This window comes from Vigna umbellata, chromosome 7 (genome assembly GCF_029865625.1).
Source record: "Vigna umbellata cultivar VRB3 chromosome 7, Vumbellata_1.0, whole genome shotgun sequence".
NCBI classification, from domain to species: Eukaryota; Viridiplantae; Streptophyta; class Magnoliopsida; order Fabales; family Fabaceae; genus Vigna; species Vigna umbellata.
Window position 1 is genome coordinate 37,696,280 of NC_142171.1, and position 18,182 is coordinate 37,714,461.

Here is an 18,182-nt window from a genome sequence, read left to right on the forward strand (position 1 = left end):
TAAGGTTATGAGAAAAAGCTCTTAACACCATGCTAACTCACTTTAATGTAAAAATCATTACTTTAACTTTATTAAGAAGCAAAAGACATAGATAAAAATAAATCACAACAATAATAAAAAAGAACAAACAAATTTATTCATCTAACCTTAGAATCCAATTAAGAAATTACAGAAGAATCAACCCTAGAGGCTTAATACTCCATGGAATGTAGAAATAATATGAAAACAAAATAAGAAAGGGTGGAGAACATGAGAGAAGAGAGGGATGAAGAAATTTGAACCCCTAAAGGGTTCCTAAGCTCCCCTAAGATGTTTTCCTAGGTCTCTTTATATAGGAATTAGATTGGGCTTTTCTTTTATTATAATATCCTTTCTAATAATGTAATCTCCTCCAATTATCTTTTAAATAATCTAATATCTTCAAGATATATTTGATTGTTGTGGAAATCTAAAAAAAAATTCAGAATATCTTTTCTAGATTCAAAAAGATTTGGCAAATATTATCTTTTGATATTTACTGATATAGTTAACTAAGGTAATTATTTAACAATAAAAATAAAATATCTTAAGATATATTTTCCCCAAATTATCTTTTATCATAAACATTTATCAATTATCAAAGCCTTGTTGTAGAAACAATAGAAAAAATTGCAAGATCCATTTTTTATTGTTTGTTCCCTCTTTTTGGCTTAGCCAAATTTCTTCACTTTTTTATGTTATGTTTGGATTGACTTCTTGTAGTCTTGATTATTTTTTATCTTTTGATTTATGTTTAAGGTTTCATGAAACTTTAACCAATTTATTTTCACATCTCAATGAGCTCAAATAGCTATAGCTTCATTGACACACCTCAAAAAATCCAAAGAACATAAAAAGTTATTTTTAACATGTTTTTGGATCTCATGCTAAATAAACCCAATTATAACAAATCCTAATTAAAATATTCTTTTAAAGTACAAAAACCAATTAAGAATCCATTATTAAAGGCTAAATAATGGCATAAATATGCACCAATCACCCTAAAAAGTATACTAAAGTCAGACTTCAGAGATCTAAAGGCTACCAACTCTTCAACAGTCAAAAGCACCCCCCCCCCCCCCCACACATACACACATACATATTAGAAGTTTTTGAAAGTGTTGATAAAAAAAGTACAAAATAACATAAGAAGAATATCAACGAGAAAAGAGAGAAAACCTCAAAGTGTTCTTACATCATCTAATGCTCAATATCTTTTGAGAGAGAAGTCTTGGCAAAGAGAGAAACACTTTCAAGTGTCACAGATTGTATTGTATTTGAAAATATATCCTCTTTGTTAAAATAGAATGACTCAATTTCTGACACCAAGAGGGGGGGGGGGGGGGGGGGTGAATTAGTGAAACTTAAAAACAAAGTCTTTTTAAAATCTTTTTCTCAAAAGGTGATTCCTTTAAAGCTTTCTTGAAACGCAAGGTAAAAAACTTTCTAATGCAGCGAAAACTTAATCGAATAAGTACAGAGTAAAGTCGATTAAAAGTAAAAGAGTAGGGATCAAAAAATTCAAACACTGCTTTTTATACTAGTTCGGCCAACCTGCCTACATCCAGTGTCCTTCCAACCACAAGAAGCAAATGCACTATAATGATCAAGGTTTTTATAACAAGGTTTTTATAGAGACCTCACTTCAAAAATATAAAACACCTCTCTAACCATTTAATCAAATATAGGAAGTACAGTAACCAGACTAGCAGCAAGAATCCCCTCTCCTGTTGTCTAAACCCTTTGAGACACTTCTCAAAGTCAAGAACGTCGCACACTCTTCTTCATGTAGTCACAACAGGGAACCTCAATCCAATCTTCACAAGATTGTAGACTCTGATCTCACAGTTACACCCAAGTGTGCAGAATTGATCAGCCCTTTAAATACACAACAAACTTGCTCTTCAAGAAATCACAAGAAAGTCATAAATAATCATTCTAGCCAAAGTTGTTTGTTAATATTATTTTTTTACTCTTTATAAACATTTTTACAATTAAATATAACATTAACAATTATCATTTTATATTACTTTAATAACTAGCGACATTTTGGTAATCTTTAATTTCTACCAATTAAACAATTTTTTTTATTTGTCACATCAATCAAATCCTACACTAATTTTCACAAATTTTATTTCCAAATCCACTCTTATTTACCTCCAAATCCACTCAAATAAACAACAATTAATTCACCCTCAAATTTTCTCAAATCCATTTACTCACTCTCCCCTAAATCCTTCCTTCAAAGTAAACACACCCTTAAGGATAAAATTATGACAGAACTCCAAATTCCAAAGCGAACAATACCGCATATGGGCGGTGATTGACCCTGACGATAATAATCGACGGACTTGGGATCGGAACATTGACGCCTATCGTGAGGTTGAAAATGAGGTTCTAAAGATGAACCATCAATTCCCTTAAGCCCTCCATTGGAGATGAACCCTCATTTCCCATAGACATCAATTGAGGGCTTTGTTCTCGTACGCTCAATAGTCCCACATCACTTAAGAGTCGAGGCGAAAGACAATTTAAATACTCATTCCACCTTCCATCCTCCGAGACACCTTTTAAGGACAAAATTGTGGTTGAGCTCCAGACTCCAAAGCAGATAATACCTTGTGTTAGATTTTCAAATTAATCAATGTAAATTAACTTTAAACCCTCTTTTCAATTAATTATTGTGTTAGATTTTAAAATAAATCAATGTATATTCTCAATTAGTTTGTTGGCATTATTAATTTTAACCAAATTACATTCTTAAGTAAATATTATTATGTCTAATCATGTCTATTATTTTATCTCTTATACAGAGCAAAAAGCTAATTAGCCAAAGTACATTCTTGATTAATTCTTGTTAAAGTTTTTACCACTAATCAAAGTACATTCTCAATTATTAGAAAAAACTCATTCAATCAAATGAAAGTTCCTAACTTTATTCAAAGTAAATTCTCAATTAAAAATAAAAACCCTTGGACTCATATGATTGATATGTTATGTAGATTTAACACCATTCTAACTTGATATAATGTAAAAATCATTACTTTTACTTAGTTAAGAAGCAAGAGACGTAGATAAAAATAAATCACAACAAGAATCAAAAGAGTAAACAAATTTATCCATCTAACCGTAGAATCCAGTTAAGAAATTACAGTAGAATCAACCCTATAGTCTTAACACTCCATGAAATTTTGAAATACCATGAAATTATAAGAAGAGATGGTGGAGAACATGAGATAAGAGAGAAGGGACGAAATTGGAACCCCAAAAGGTTCCTAAGCTCCGTAATATGTTTCCCTAAGTCTATTTATATAGAAATTAGATTAAGCTTTGTTTCAGCCTTTTTTTGTTGATGTAATCTTCTTTATGGTAATGTTTTATTCTCCAATTATCTTCTAAATAATGCAATATCTTCAAGATATATTTGCTTGTTGTGAAGATCTAAATATATTTGATAATATATTGCTTATATTAAAAAAGATTTGACAAATATTATCTTTTGATATTTATTGGTATAGTTAAATAAGGTAATTATTTAAATATATCAAATAAAATATCTTAAGATATATTTTCTCGAAATTATTTTTAATCATAAATATTTATCAATTAATAAAGCCCTTTAAGTAAACAAAATAGAGAAAATCGAAAGATTCAATTTTTGTTGTTTGTTCCCTCTTCTTGGCTTAGCTAAATTTCTTCAGTTTTTCATGTTATTCTTGGATTGAATTCTTGTGATCTTGATTATTTCTATTCTTGGATTTATATTTCAAATGTATGCCACTTTACCCAATTTATTTCCACACCTCAAAGAGCTCAACTTAAGTGCAACTGCACTAACACACCTCAAAATATCCAAAAAAACATCTATGCAACTAAAAAGTTATTTTTAACATGATTTTGTATCTCATTCTAAACAAACCCAATTATAAGAAATCGTAATTAAAATATTATATTAAAGTAGAAAAATCAATTAAGAATCCAATACTAAAGGCTAAATGAGGATATAAATATGTAGTCATCAATAGGATTAAGGATTAATTATAGTATAAAGTTGAGAGAGGTATTCCTTTCTTTGGTGAGGATATAAGTGTAATATCATATTTAGCTTGGGAAGGGAAAGTTGAAGAGTTGCATCCATTCTTTGCTAGAAATAGTAAATCCTACATTATTAGTATATTCATTTCTAAGCTCGATGTGTATGCATGTGAATGTTAGAGTGAAAGGAAAAATAGTGTTAAGAGAGGTAGAAAATTATCCATTCAAGATTGGAGTGAATTAATAGTTTGCATGAAAAGAATTTTTGTTTCTCCTTCATTTGAGAGAAACCAAGGGTATATGAGATAATTCATTAAAGAGGGAAAGGAATTCATTAAAGGAGTAAGTGAGTTCTTTCGTACAGAAGTTGAGTTTGAAGAAAAACTTGAAAGACTCTTCTTGGATGGAAAAAAAAAAGAGAAATTAGAAAGAGTGAAGAGAAATTAAGAGAGATAGAAGAGAAAGAAAAAGAAGCTCTAAAGCTTATAGAAGTAGAAATTTTAAGAGCAAAAAGAGTTAGAGAGGAGAAACATAGAAGGAAAAATGAGAGAATAGAAAAAAGAAAGAAAAATGAGGAGGAAAGAAGAGAATATGGAGAGAAGAAGAAGAAGAAGAAGAAGAGCTTAAGAGAAGATAGAAGGAGGGTAAAGAGATTATCCTCAAGGAGGAAGTGCTATTGAAGGCACCTACCACTCCAACAATTATAATGGGTTCAAGGACTTTAAAGGGAGTCGTCCAATCCTTAATCTTTTCTGCAATTATTCAATTTTTAACTTCTCTTTTGAAAATGTTTCAACTCCATACTCTAATATTTCAAACTCCTCAACAATAATTTCCAAATCACATCTTGAGTTAGTGTTACCCTGTGATTACAGCTAACTCAAGAAAAAAATAAAAGTTTTTATGAAGACATTCTTCTAGTGTTACCTTTTTATATATCTTGTTTGGTAGATCAAAATTAATTAAGATTATATTTGATGCTTATTATAGAATGAAATTTGGTCAAAGAGCGGTTCATGTGGACCTCAAAAGAAATAAAGCCAGTAATGAATGGCCTCCTCCTAAGAATGTTAGGAGCTTCCTCAACAATATAGCCAAGTTTCTTCAAAATAAAGATGGTCCCCCATATTTGAGGACAAATCCTTTTCAAGAAGGAGATGATGATGAGTTGGGTCTAACCAATGGACCCATCAACAAGAGCAATACTCTTAAGATCTAGCAAGAAAAGTTCCAGATCAACATAATAAGCTCTAAAGATCATTCAAATGGACCTAATAAGGTCAGGAACATACTTCCCTGGCTGTAGGACTGTCTAGCCAAGCTTAAGGACGGTTTAGCCGAGCTCTAGGATCAAATGGTCGAGCCTTTTAAGCTCCATGGACAAGATATCGAGCTCTCGAGCTTTGACCACCCAACAATAATCAGAAGGCGCTCAGTGTAACGTCCCGGCAACTCACAGGGACCATCGACTGCCCCCACAGATCACCACCAGGCTTTCCAGTGTGCTTTGTCCTCACTCGCACACTTTCCGGGAAAACTTCCCAGAAGGTCACCCATCCCAGAATTGCTCCAGGCTAAGCACGCTTAACCATGGAGTTCTTATGAGTCAGGCTACCGAAAAGCAAATGCATTTTGGTGATATGAGTAGTCAAATCAATTCCTTTAAGCTATCCTTCAACTGTATAGTCCCATACCTACACAGTCTCCAGATCCCTCTCATTCCGGTGTATGTTCGATTCATCCATGTGTCCCTTCCACCGGAAGCCTTGCCAGGAGCCGCTCCTTGTCTGTGCCCCCTGCACCATGCTCCCTGCACCGGCGTCACTCCCCGCCCTCTTATCAGTGCCCGGGTATCACATGCCCACCAACTTCCGAATGGTTCGTCCTCGAACCACACCGTACTGGGAGAGGCTAGGCTCTGATACCATCTGTAACGTCCCGGCAACTCACAGGGACCATCGACTGCCCCCACAGATCACCACCAGGCTTTCCAGTGTGCTTTGTCCTCACTCGCACACTTTCCGGGAAAACTTCCCAGAAGGTCACCCATCCCAGAATTGCTCCAGGCTAAGCACGCTTAACCATGGAGTTCTTATGAGTCAGGCTACCGAAAAGCAAATGCATTTTGGTGATATGAGTAGTCAAATCAATTCCTTTAAGCTATCCTTCAACTGTATAGTCCCATACCTACACAGTCTCCAGATCCCTCTCATTCCGGTGTATGTTCGATTCATCCATGTGTCCCTTCCACCGGAAGCCTTGCCAGGAGCCGCTCCTTGTCTGTGCCCCCTGCACCATGCTCCCTGCACCGGCGTCACTCCCCGCCCTCTTATCAGTGCCCGGGTATCACATGCGTGTGACATCCCCAAAATATACGACATGTATATATAATAAAGACGTCATTCAGTTATAATATTGGAAAGCAGTTAGAGACATAAGGCAGACTATATGAGTTACAGTCATCCAAAATAAAATTAGAGTTGGTCTCTTAAACACAGAGGACCACTGAAAATTTTCTCCAGAGTAGTTCTACAAATCAAAAGCCTAAGCATACTAAGCTGCAACATCACCGTCTTCCAGTGCTTGCTCCACACATACCTCTTCTTCATCTGCTCACATCCAATTGGATGATCATTGCAAAAGAAAACACATACAACATGCACAAACACAAGCAAGCAAGGGTGAGCTAGATATAAAAAAAAAACGTTATACAGATAGCACAGTTAATTCATGTTATCATACATAGATTCATATAAAAGAACAATTAAGCCATACTCATTAAACCATAGTTCACACACTCACACGACATGTAAAAGTTCATCAATCATGGTAAATTGGCATTACAAAACTTGTTACTTTATACCCCGACCTGTTACTTTATAGACCGACTCGTCCGGACTAGAATGATTACCGAGCTATGGCGGGTCATGCACTCGTTGTGACTTTATGAAACTTGGGCACTACCGCCCTGGCACTACCGCCTTGTGAAACTTGGGCACTACCGCCCGGTGGAACTTTGGGCACTACCGCCCGGCCACAGTCACGAGGTTAATCCGTTATCACTCACCTTGGATCATATGGAAGCATCCAAGACTAGGACCTCCTGCTACTCCTCACCACATGTTCAATCCTCTCTACATGAGAAGAAAGACCATTGGAGTTTCAGGATGACCCCCAAAACTGAGCTACCATGTAATCATTCTATACAACCCCAAAACACCACCATGTATCCTCTCCTTGAGGATCATGGAATTACGTCCATCCATCATACTTTTCAGAAACCACATACTTTCACTTTTACATTGCTTACAAACATAGATATAATACTAATTATACTTCAAAAGACCACAAACAACTTAACAAGTCATAAAAAATCACACGAAACCATTCCCTGTACATTAATAGGCAATAACAGTCCAAGAAGAACCACTAAACAACACAGAACCCCTTAAACTCATACTTAGACAAAGAAAACAACTTTGAAACCATCACCAACAGTTCCGGAAAGGTCCAAAACCCCTAAAACGAACTAAAGAACATCCGAAACGGACATCCGGAACTCCCAAAACATCAAAAACACCGAAAACACTCAATCTGTCACACATAATTCGCACAGCGCACCCCCCTTGGTGCGCTGAGCGAATTTCCCTGACGGGAAAGTGTTTTTCAGCTAAAATTCGCATAGCGCACCACCCTTGATGCGCTGGGCGAATTTTCCTGACAAAGGGACATCTAAAATTCGCATAGCGCACCCTATTTCGCATGGCGAATTAATTCGCAGCATACATCACACCTCAAACCTCTCGCTATGCACCCCACTCGCTCTTCGAATTAAATGGGCAGTGATCCCAGACAACCACCAGTCGCATAGCGACAGGATTCATCATGGCGAGTCCATAAACAGTGAGCATCAACCTCTAATAATTCGCACAGCGCACCAACTCGCACAGCGAATTACCAAGACAGTGAGCACCCCTCTACAGGGTCTCGCTATGCGAGACAACTCGCATAGCGACACTGCATAATCTGCAGAACGTGAATTCTGCAGAATCACACACTCACACTAATCCTTACCACTTCCAGTTATTTCCCCAACTTCTAACCCTCCTAATTCTTGTATCACGCCTAATTAAACTTGTCTAGATGATTATAAACGTTCTTAGCATGATTCTAAAGTGATTACTACCAAGTTTTTCAACTTAAATTTCCAAGTTCATCAACCCAAGGACCCAATTTTGATTCTACCATTTTAAACACGACTAAGACAGGATTTCCACCTCAACCACATCTCCCTAACCCAATTGGTCATCGGAGAAGAATCAGATGTCTGAACGCATCAGTCTCACCTTCGACGCCAGCACATATGACTAGTCACAACTGACTGGACCAGGCCAGGGCTGCTCTATGATCAGGGATGTGCCAACTCAGGTTTTTAAGATTCTTCTATCCTACCAACACAGTGCTCTCAACCTGTCCCAATTTACCACTCTACACTATCTCAGTACTTCAATCACACTCCCAATCATAGTAACTAAAATTCCTACCTCAGTTTACTTAGTCCCTCCCAAAATGACCATCATAACAGTATTAACGCTCTCCATCATATTTAATCACTACCACATGGTTAACCCCAAATTCAGTCACAACCTCAATTCATGGTTCACACAACATTCACATACAAGGCAGTGTCATATAACATAATTTACAGTTTCACATAAGAACATGTCAGTACATATTATTCTACACATTCAATCTTAAAACTCAACTTTAACAGCACAACAGTTCAGATTTCAACACACATACACCTCATACAATAAAATCAGAAGAAAACGTCTAGCTCCCCTTACCTCAGAGTCGAACTACCAAGCTCATAGGAACACTCCTTTACGGTGTTTCACCAAATGAGAACTCAACCAAACCCTACAAACCACCAAGGTGGTGACAGTAACAGCTCTTAGAGCTTGATTTAACAAACAAAAATTATAACAAAACCCCCTAGTAACATACAACCAGTAGCATTTCATGTTCTAGGTTTTAGAATGGAGACAGAGAAGGGAAAAGTTGACTCACCGGTCCAATCGAAAATGCGATCGGTTCAAAAGGAAGCCTTCGGTGAGATGAACGTCTGAGCACCCTCCAACTCAAGATTGAAAGGTTCAAAGAGCTGGAAATTTAGAGAGAAGGCAGAGAGAGTTTAGGGCATGAGAGTTTTAGAGAGAAGGAGAAATGAAGTTCAGGGGAAGAAAATGAGTTCTGAAGAGCCCCTCCTAAGGTCAAGTTGGCCTTAGTTTGATGGGCCTGGCTGCCCCACATAAGGCCCAAAGGCCCCTTTATAAATTTACAGGCCCTTACATTCTCCCACACATCAAAAATTTTCGACCTCGAAAATTAGACTCATAGACTATAGAATCACCACTTATATTTTTCATTACCAAAGTAAAACTCTTCTTCTTTGCAACGTCAAAACCAATTTGAGCAATCCAGCTTCACTTCGATATCTCACTAACCTGAACCATATGCATTTCTTAATCCACTAGCTTGTAATTCATACTTAGATCTGGAACCTCTTCAACTTGAGATCACTAGCTTGATCAACATCAAATCAACTTATGATACATCTCAAACTAGGATTGTCCAATATGCACTTTCTCAACCATTTTGAGAAACCCACTAGTTATAATATTCAATTATACTAATGAAATCACTTTACAATTTCACTAGAGACCCCGATCATCATATTCTTCAACCAACTCTTATTCAATACTTGTCAAACCAAGAACCTGAATCTTCTCTTTGTGCAACCCTTCTATTAACATTTCCCTACCTTTAGATTGCCACTATAACTCAAAACCATAACTTAAATCATCTTTCTCGTCCACCGATCCGCTCTTCATGTTCCAAATTCATTAATACTTCCTTACTTTGAAGTTGACCCTGAAGCTTGAAACCGTCACTCACTTATCTTCTCTACTTGATACCTATTTCTTCCTCACCTAAACTCACTTATGACTCTTGAAGGTTGCCGAACACTCCCACTCATTCTCATATAACAACACCAATATTGTTTCAAAGAACTCATCCCTCACAAACCACCCATCCACAATTATGAAAGCTCTTCATGCATACCTATTATTGACAACCACATGCTCACTATCATCCGCTGCGCTACTCTGATTCCTCACACCTCCTTGTTCACTAGTTGACTCAAAGAACACTTCCTTATGTCAACCGTAACCCAAACATGATCGCCCTTGAAAAACCTTCTTCAAAACTTCCATGATATCCTTGCCATTTCCTTTTCTCAACACTACCTTCTACTCCACAGAACAAACATGCCCGAAATCACTCCTGATTGTTATGACTTATACTAGATTGTTCCAACTTGTCCTTTATTTCTCTTCTGAGATTCTTCAACCTCGTAGTTCTCCCTATGATTACATTGAGTCCAAACACTGCTGCTCTAACCAAAACTCCACCTTCCTCTTATACTACTCAACTTCAACAAGAACAATCCATAACCGGTGCTGCCTAAGACCCCACTCCAAAATGAATTCCACTTCTCCAAGATATAAAAATCCCATACTTGTCATAGAACACCAACCGAAACCCTTACACTCAAAAGATTTATCTTCTCTTCTCCACTTATCCTCACTAGAATCATCTGACTTCTACAACCCTTCTTCTTCTCATTTATAACTTGAACCACGTCTAATACATACCCATTTATTCTCTTTCTAAAAAAAACAACACTTCTTTTAAAGACCATAATCACCCAAAATCGAATTGAAACAATCCATCCTCCCTTATGATCACACCTCAAATGTATGAAAGAACAACGCCATCTCTTTTTCCCTTACAATTTTCAAACATCTTGGATTCCCATAACACTTGCTTCCATCTTTTGTTCAACTATACTTGATGCACCATCTTCGCTTTCCTTCCTTGCCAAGAAACCACTCTATATAAACTTCAAACTCGAGCCCTTAGGTTAACTCCACAAACGCCACATCACTTAGAATTCTTCATGCACTCATTTCGACCAAATTAACTTAAAACCTTCTTCTTCAAGAATTGCCCCCTTCAACTCTGAATCTTCCGAATTACAGACCCTATCTCGAATCCTTTAAATCTCAAAATACCCTTAACCAGCAACACCAATCCTCTGACCTTATCTGAACTTACCAACTCACTGCCTTTTGCAACCCATCATTCAACATCCCTTTCTATCTTGATTGACTCAGCCGGTCGCTGAACATCACCATAAAACCACATTCGATGAAAATTGAATTTATCACAGCATGCAACTTCATAACTTTGAACATCTCAACTAACCCAAACTCTGATCATTCGCGACACCCTCTTTCACAACTTATACTGTGACCACCCTTCGTCATTTGTTCTAAAACCTTTTCTCCTCATTTCTTCATCCACTATGCTCTTAATTCTCTAATCTTATACTTTCCTACCAAACTGACATTCTGATCTACTTCTTCCTTCAACACTTGAAATCTCTCATCTCAGCCAATGATCAAACCTTTCTTCTATACGAACCACTTATCTTGAAACATCATTCTAAACTTGACTCTAAACATCCACTTGCTGAGAAAACTTGACTATCTCCTTCCAATTATTCACTTAACTTAAGACCCTTACAATACTTCATTCTTCTTCAAAGACCTCATGTTCTCTCAATTTGGAAATTTCCCTTCTACTAAATTTTGCTTAAATCAGCTCTATGCCGTACACAACTGATTCTCAAACTCTTCTTCGTCTACTTCCTTTCTAGTTATTGATTCCCTTTTTGGTCCACTTTAGAATTCATATTCCTTTCTTAACTTAAACTTTAAACCTTCCACCACCCTTCTTATTCAGATCTCAATCATCGCTAATACACCGATCCATGTTACCAATCTCACCCAATGCCACTCTGATGCTCACCAACACTCTTTTTTTTTTTTTTCTAACCTCTGACGCTACTGATATACTAAACCAAACTGATTTCTCAAACCTTGCTACACCCATGCTTATCCAAAGCTCCTCTTAATCTAGCCTTCGAACCCCCCTCTTCTTGTGGAACGTACGATAGCTGATCTTCTGACTCTGTTCTTGAGAACTTTTTCTTCACCCAAAAACATTACTTCTAAATTCCAATATCTTCACTTGTCTTGTGAAACCAAGATTCTGGTCTTCTAACTTCTTATCTTCAAGGCAAGAATTTGTCTCAAAGGCTTAAACCAATTCTAAAAAGGTATACAACTCAAGTTGTCCTTGAATCTGCATTCCTCTACTACTATAGAGCACATTACACCACCACAAAGGCAAGAACAAGACAGGAATTACTACACGAAATAACACTTGAACCTTAACTCTTTCTTACCTCAAACCTTCATAATTAAGAAAGGAAAATCATCTATGGTAAAAGTCATGAGTGTGCACCCTCATCACTCCTATCAAGACGTTTTCTGTTCTCAAAACCTCCAGTTAGATATCATACTATACTATCTAGACTTGGAGGAAATTGTAAATTATACCATTTACACTCAATTCTTCACAGAGAAGACACGACAAGCCCTCAACTCACAGGTCATCCTAAGGACAAACTGCTCTGATACCATAAGTGTGACATCCCCAAAATATACGACATGTATATATAATAAAGACGTCATTCAGTTATAATATTGGAAAGCAGTTAGGGACATAAGGCAGACTATATGAGTTACAGTCATCCAAAATAAAATTAGAGTTGGTCTCTTAAACACAGAGGACCACTGAAAATTTTCTCCAGAGTAGTTCTACAAATCAAAAGCCTAAGCATACTAAGCTGCAACATCACCGTCTTCCAGTGCTTGCTCCACACATACCTCTTCTTCATCTGCTCACATCCAATTGGATGATCATTGCAAAAGAAAACACATACAACATGCACAAACACAAGCAAGCAAGGGTGAGCTAGATATAAAAAAAAAACGTTATACAGATAGCACAGTTAATTCATGTTATCATACATAGATTCATATAAAAGAACAATTAAGCCATACTCATTAAACCATAGTTCACACACTCACACGACATGTAAAAGTTCATCAATCATGGTAAATTGGCATTACAAAACTTGTTACTTTATACCCCGACCTGTTACTTTATAGACCGACTCGTCCGGACTAGAATGATTACCGAGCTATGGCGGGTCATGCACTCGTTGTGACTTTATGAAACTTGGGCACTACCGCCCTGGCACTACCGCCTTGTGAAACTTGGGCACTACCGCCCGGTGGAACTTTGGGCACTACCGCCCGGCCACAGTCACGAGGTTAATCCGTTATCACTCACCTTGGATCATATGGAAGCATCCAAGACTAGGACCTCCTGCTACTCCTCACCACATGTTCAATCCTCTCTACATGAGAAGAAAGACCATTGGAGTTTCAGGATGACCCCCAAAACTGAGCTACCATGTAATCATTCTATACAACCCCAAAACACCACCATGTATCCTCTCCTTGAGGATCATGGAATTACGTCCATCCATCATACTTTTCAGAAACCACATACTTTCACTTTTACATTGCTTACAAACATAGATATAATACTAATTATACTTCAAAAGACCACAAACAACTTAACAAGTCATAAAAAATCACACGAAACCATTCCCTGTACATTAATAGGCAATAACAGTCCAAGAAGAACCACTAAACAACACAGAACCCCTTAAACTCATACTTAGACAAAGAAAACAACTTTGAAACCATCACCAACAGTTCCGGAAAGGTCCAAAACCCCTAAAACGAACTAAAGAACATCCGAAACGGACATCCGGAACTCCCAAAACATCAAAAACACCGAAAACACTCAATCTGTCACACATAATTCGCACAGCGCACCCCCCTTGGTGCGCTGAGCGAATTTCCCTGACGGGAAAGTGTTTTTCAGCTAAAATTCGCATAGCGCACCACCCTTGATGCGCTGGGCGAATTTTCCTGACAAAGGGACATCTAAAATTCGCATAGCGCACCCTATTTCGCATGGCGAATTAATTCGCAGCATACATCACACCTCAAACCTCTCGCTATGCACCCCACTCGCTCTTCGAATTAAATGGGCAGTGATCCCAGACAACCACCAGTCGCATAGCGACAGGATTCATCATGGCGAGTCCATAAACAGTGAGCATCAACCTCTAATAATTCGCACAGCGCACCAACTCGCACAGCGAATTACCAAGACAGTGAGCACCCCTCTACAGGGTCTCGCTATGCGAGACAACTCGCATAGCGACACTGCATAATCTGCAGAACGTGAATTCTGCAGAATCACACACTCACACTAATCCTTACCACTTCCAGTTATTTCCCCAACTTCTAACCCTCCTAATTCTTGTATCACGCCTAATTAAACTTGTCTAGATGATTATAAACGTTCTTAGCATGATTCTAAAGTGATTACTACCAAGTTTTTCAACTTAAATTTCCAAGTTCATCAACCCAAGGACCCAATTTTGATTCTACCATTTTAAACACGACTAAGACAGGATTTCCACCTCAACCACATCTCCCTAACCCAATTGGTCATCGGAGAAGAATCAGATGTCTGAACGCATCAGTCTCACCTTCGACGCCAGCACATATGACTAGTCACAACTGACTGGACCAGGCCAGGGCTGCTCTATGATCAGGGATGTGCCAACTCAGGTTTTTAAGATTCTTCTATCCTACCAACACAGTGCTCTCAACCTGTCCCAATTTACCACTCTACACTATCTCAGTACTTCAATCACACTCCCAATCATAGTAACTAAAATTCCTACCTCAGTTTACTTAGTCCCTCCCAAAATGACCATCACAACAGTATTAACGCTCTCCATCATATTTAATCACTACCACATGGTTAACCCCAAATTCAGTCACAACCTCAATTCATGGTTCACACAACATTCACATACAAGGCAGTGTCATATAACATAATTTACAGTTTCACATAAGAACATGTCAGTACATATTATTCTACACATTCAATCTTAAAACTCAACTTTAACAGCACAACAGTTCAGATTTCAACACACATACACCTCATACAATAAAATCAGAAGAAAACGTCTAGCTCCCCTTACCTCAGAGTCGAACTACCAAGCTCATAGGAACACTCCTTTACGGTGTTTCACCAAATGAGAACTCAACCAAACCCTACAAACCACCAAGGTGGTGACAGTAACAGCTCTTAGAGCTTGATTTAACAAACAAAAATTATAACAAAACCCCCTAGTAACATACAACCAGTAGCATTTCATGTTCTAGGTTTTAGAATGGAGACAGAGAAGGGAAAAGTTGACTCACCGGTCCAATCGAAAATGCGATCGGTTCAAAAGGAAGCCTTCGGTGAGATGAACGTCTGAGCACCCTCCAACTCAAGATTGAAAGGTTCAAAGAGCTGGAAATTTAGAGAGAAGGCAGAGAGAGTTTAGGGCATGAGAGTTTTAGAGAGAAGGAGAAATGAAGTTCAGGGGAAGAAAATGAGTTCTGAAGAGCCCCTCCTAAGGTCAAGTTGGCCTTAGTTTGATGGGCCTGGCTGCCCCACATAAGGCCCAAAGGCCCCTTTATAAATTTACAGGCCCTTACACTCAGCACCATGATTTCCAGTAGCTTCCTTCACCCAACTTGCAACCTTGTACTCAATGGAAGTCACCCTACGCTTAGCGCTGATGGATAGTTATACACCCATGTTTCTAACTTGCTTTCCACGTGTTTGATTCATGTAAAATGTGACTATACATGTGTAATTTGATCTGTGAAAGAAGCATGATCATCAGGTGCATCCTATGCAACATGGAAATGGTCGAATGCATCTATAAATTCATCATCTCCTTCCATTGTAAAACACTTTTGGAAATAATAGAGTTATGTTGTTGGGATTACTCCAACCCCTCTTTGTCCGAAAGTCACTGGCCAGAGAGTCCTTGAGCTTCATCTAGCCTTTCTTTCTAGCTAGACAATCTTTCCTAGTTTGAATCACACCATACGCACCACATTCCAAACTATGTTCATCACCAATTTGTTCAAGCTTCTGTTGCCTTCATTTCCATTTCAAGTCCAGATTCAAAATGTGTTTTAGAGGAGCTGGTCTTCAATTGAGGATTGAGGGTTTTGTGCTTCCATCAAAATATCTTTCTATATATCTTATTGGTGAGACCAAAATTAATTCAAATTATATTTAATGCTTATTGTAGAAGGATATTTGATCCAAGAGGGGTTAATATGGACCTCAAAAGAAATAAAGTCATTACAAGATGGTCTGCTCCCAAGACTATGAGGAGCTTCTTCCACAATAAATACAAGTATCCTTAGAATAAAGATGATCCACCAGATTTAAGGATAAATCTTTCTCAAGAGGGAGAGGATGATGACTTAGGTCCAAGCCACGGACCTCTCACAATAAAAACCAACTCAGCAAAGATAATATAGAGGTTCCAAAATCTATAAACAAGTAGCAAGGAAGCTTAATATCAAAGGAGATGAAGTAAGCAGGAGCCCAACGCAAGCTAAAGCTCACCCAACCAAAACAAGGTCTCGCCTAGTAGAGGTAGCAGCTCGCCTAGTGACAACTTGTCCAAACACTTCACAAGCTCCTTGCTACCAGACCTATGGCCAACAGAAGCATCATCTCGCTTAGGACTAGTGTGCTGAGTTGATCCACATTTTTCTTGTTTGTAACACATGTAAAGTCTGGGCTTACACATGGCTTGTGATTCATTAATTGAAGCTAATGATCAAAATTTTATGCTTACATGAACCAAGAGTTGAATGACTTATAAATACAGCTCTCATCCATTGTAAATGACACTTTTGAAATGAATGAGACATCACTATGTTGAGATCACTCCAAAGTCTAATTCTCCTTTTGAGAGTCATTGCGGGAGAGTCTTGGAGCCTCCTCCAACCTCTCTCCCTAGCTAGGTATTTTGTCTTAGTTCGAAACTACACTCCATATTCTCATCCTTCATCAACATCAATGTTTCCATTTTCGTTGCGTTTTCTGTCCAAATCAAGCAGTGCCTCCAGTATGTTGCGTTCTCCAGTAGATCCAACCAAGTGCTCCTCCATCAAGGTTGAAGGAGGAAAAAGTATTAAACTGTCTTTGTCTCGACTTCTAATCGATGTGGAACTATTGGAAGTAGAATATATATATATATATATATATATATATATATATATATATATATATATATATATATATATAAAAGTATACTTTAAACCCTTTTATCTATTGTTATGACAATAAACATGAAAACCTTACGCAAAAAGCTAGTATAAATTATAAAGTAAACTTTTTTTGGAACGGTCTCTACGACGTTGAGTTATAAGATATCAAATGAAACCAACAACAATACAAATGGGGTACACAACAAAAAAGTCTTTCTCCTTTTTCATATTTTGTATATTCTTTATAGATCAAATATCTAACAACTGAAAACATAAACTATAAACGCATACCCTTTTTTTACACGTTTTTGACAAGTGATTGAGTTAAAAGCTCATTTTTTTTCAATGGAATGGCTTAAAATCATAGAATGTACATGCTTTATATCATTGCCATCTATATGTTCATATTACTTTATTGTTCACAATAATCAATTTGATATATGTGTGATGTGATGCGATGCAGTTTCATTTTTTTTAATCAACAATATGGAAGAAAATAGTGCTCTAACCTTTGATGTTTTCTTTTTTGGGAGTAATCACTCTAATAGGAAAAAACCAAGTATAGTCTATTAGTACAAAATTGAATTATTACAAACTCATATTTCATATGGTACGAACATATATTATAAATCTATTAAATTAATAATTCGCCATATTATTCATATATCAAATCGATGGTATTGAATGAAAGAGATTCATAAAAAGAATTAATACCCACCTCAATTAGAAATGGCTCCAAATTTCATTAAATAAAATGACGAATACTTCACTTATAAATTTGTATTGTGTTGTTTTTCTTATGATTATTTGAAATTTGACTTAAAAAGTGTCCAAATAAATAATGTTCTTAGAAGTGGGTTATCAAAGTTATGAACACTAATTATTACGTTTTGGAAAATAAGAGGGTATTTTTGGAGCAACGAAAACTTTGAA

The 18,182-nt window shown here is 37.2% G+C and overlaps 2 long non-coding RNA genes across 2 annotated transcripts; both read right to left on the reverse strand.

Annotated features, from left to right (window-relative positions):
* Window positions 1–6,460: 6,460 nt before the first annotated feature.
* Window positions 6,461–9,306, reverse strand: LOC148195914 (uncharacterized). Its single transcript, XR_015780749.1, has 3 exons — window positions 9,124–9,306; window positions 8,901–8,973; window positions 6,461–6,662 (listed from the first exon to the last, which is right to left on the reverse strand). It is a non-coding gene; the product is annotated as an uncharacterized LOC148195914 (long non-coding RNA).
* A 3,517-nt stretch (window positions 9,307–12,823) lies between these two features.
* LOC148195915 (uncharacterized) lies at window positions 12,824–15,569 on the reverse strand. Its single transcript, XR_015780772.1, has 3 exons — window positions 15,387–15,569; window positions 15,164–15,236; window positions 12,824–12,925 (listed from the first exon to the last, which is right to left on the reverse strand). It is a non-coding gene; the product is annotated as an uncharacterized LOC148195915 (long non-coding RNA).
* Between the last annotated feature and the right edge of the window lie 2,613 nt (window positions 15,570–18,182).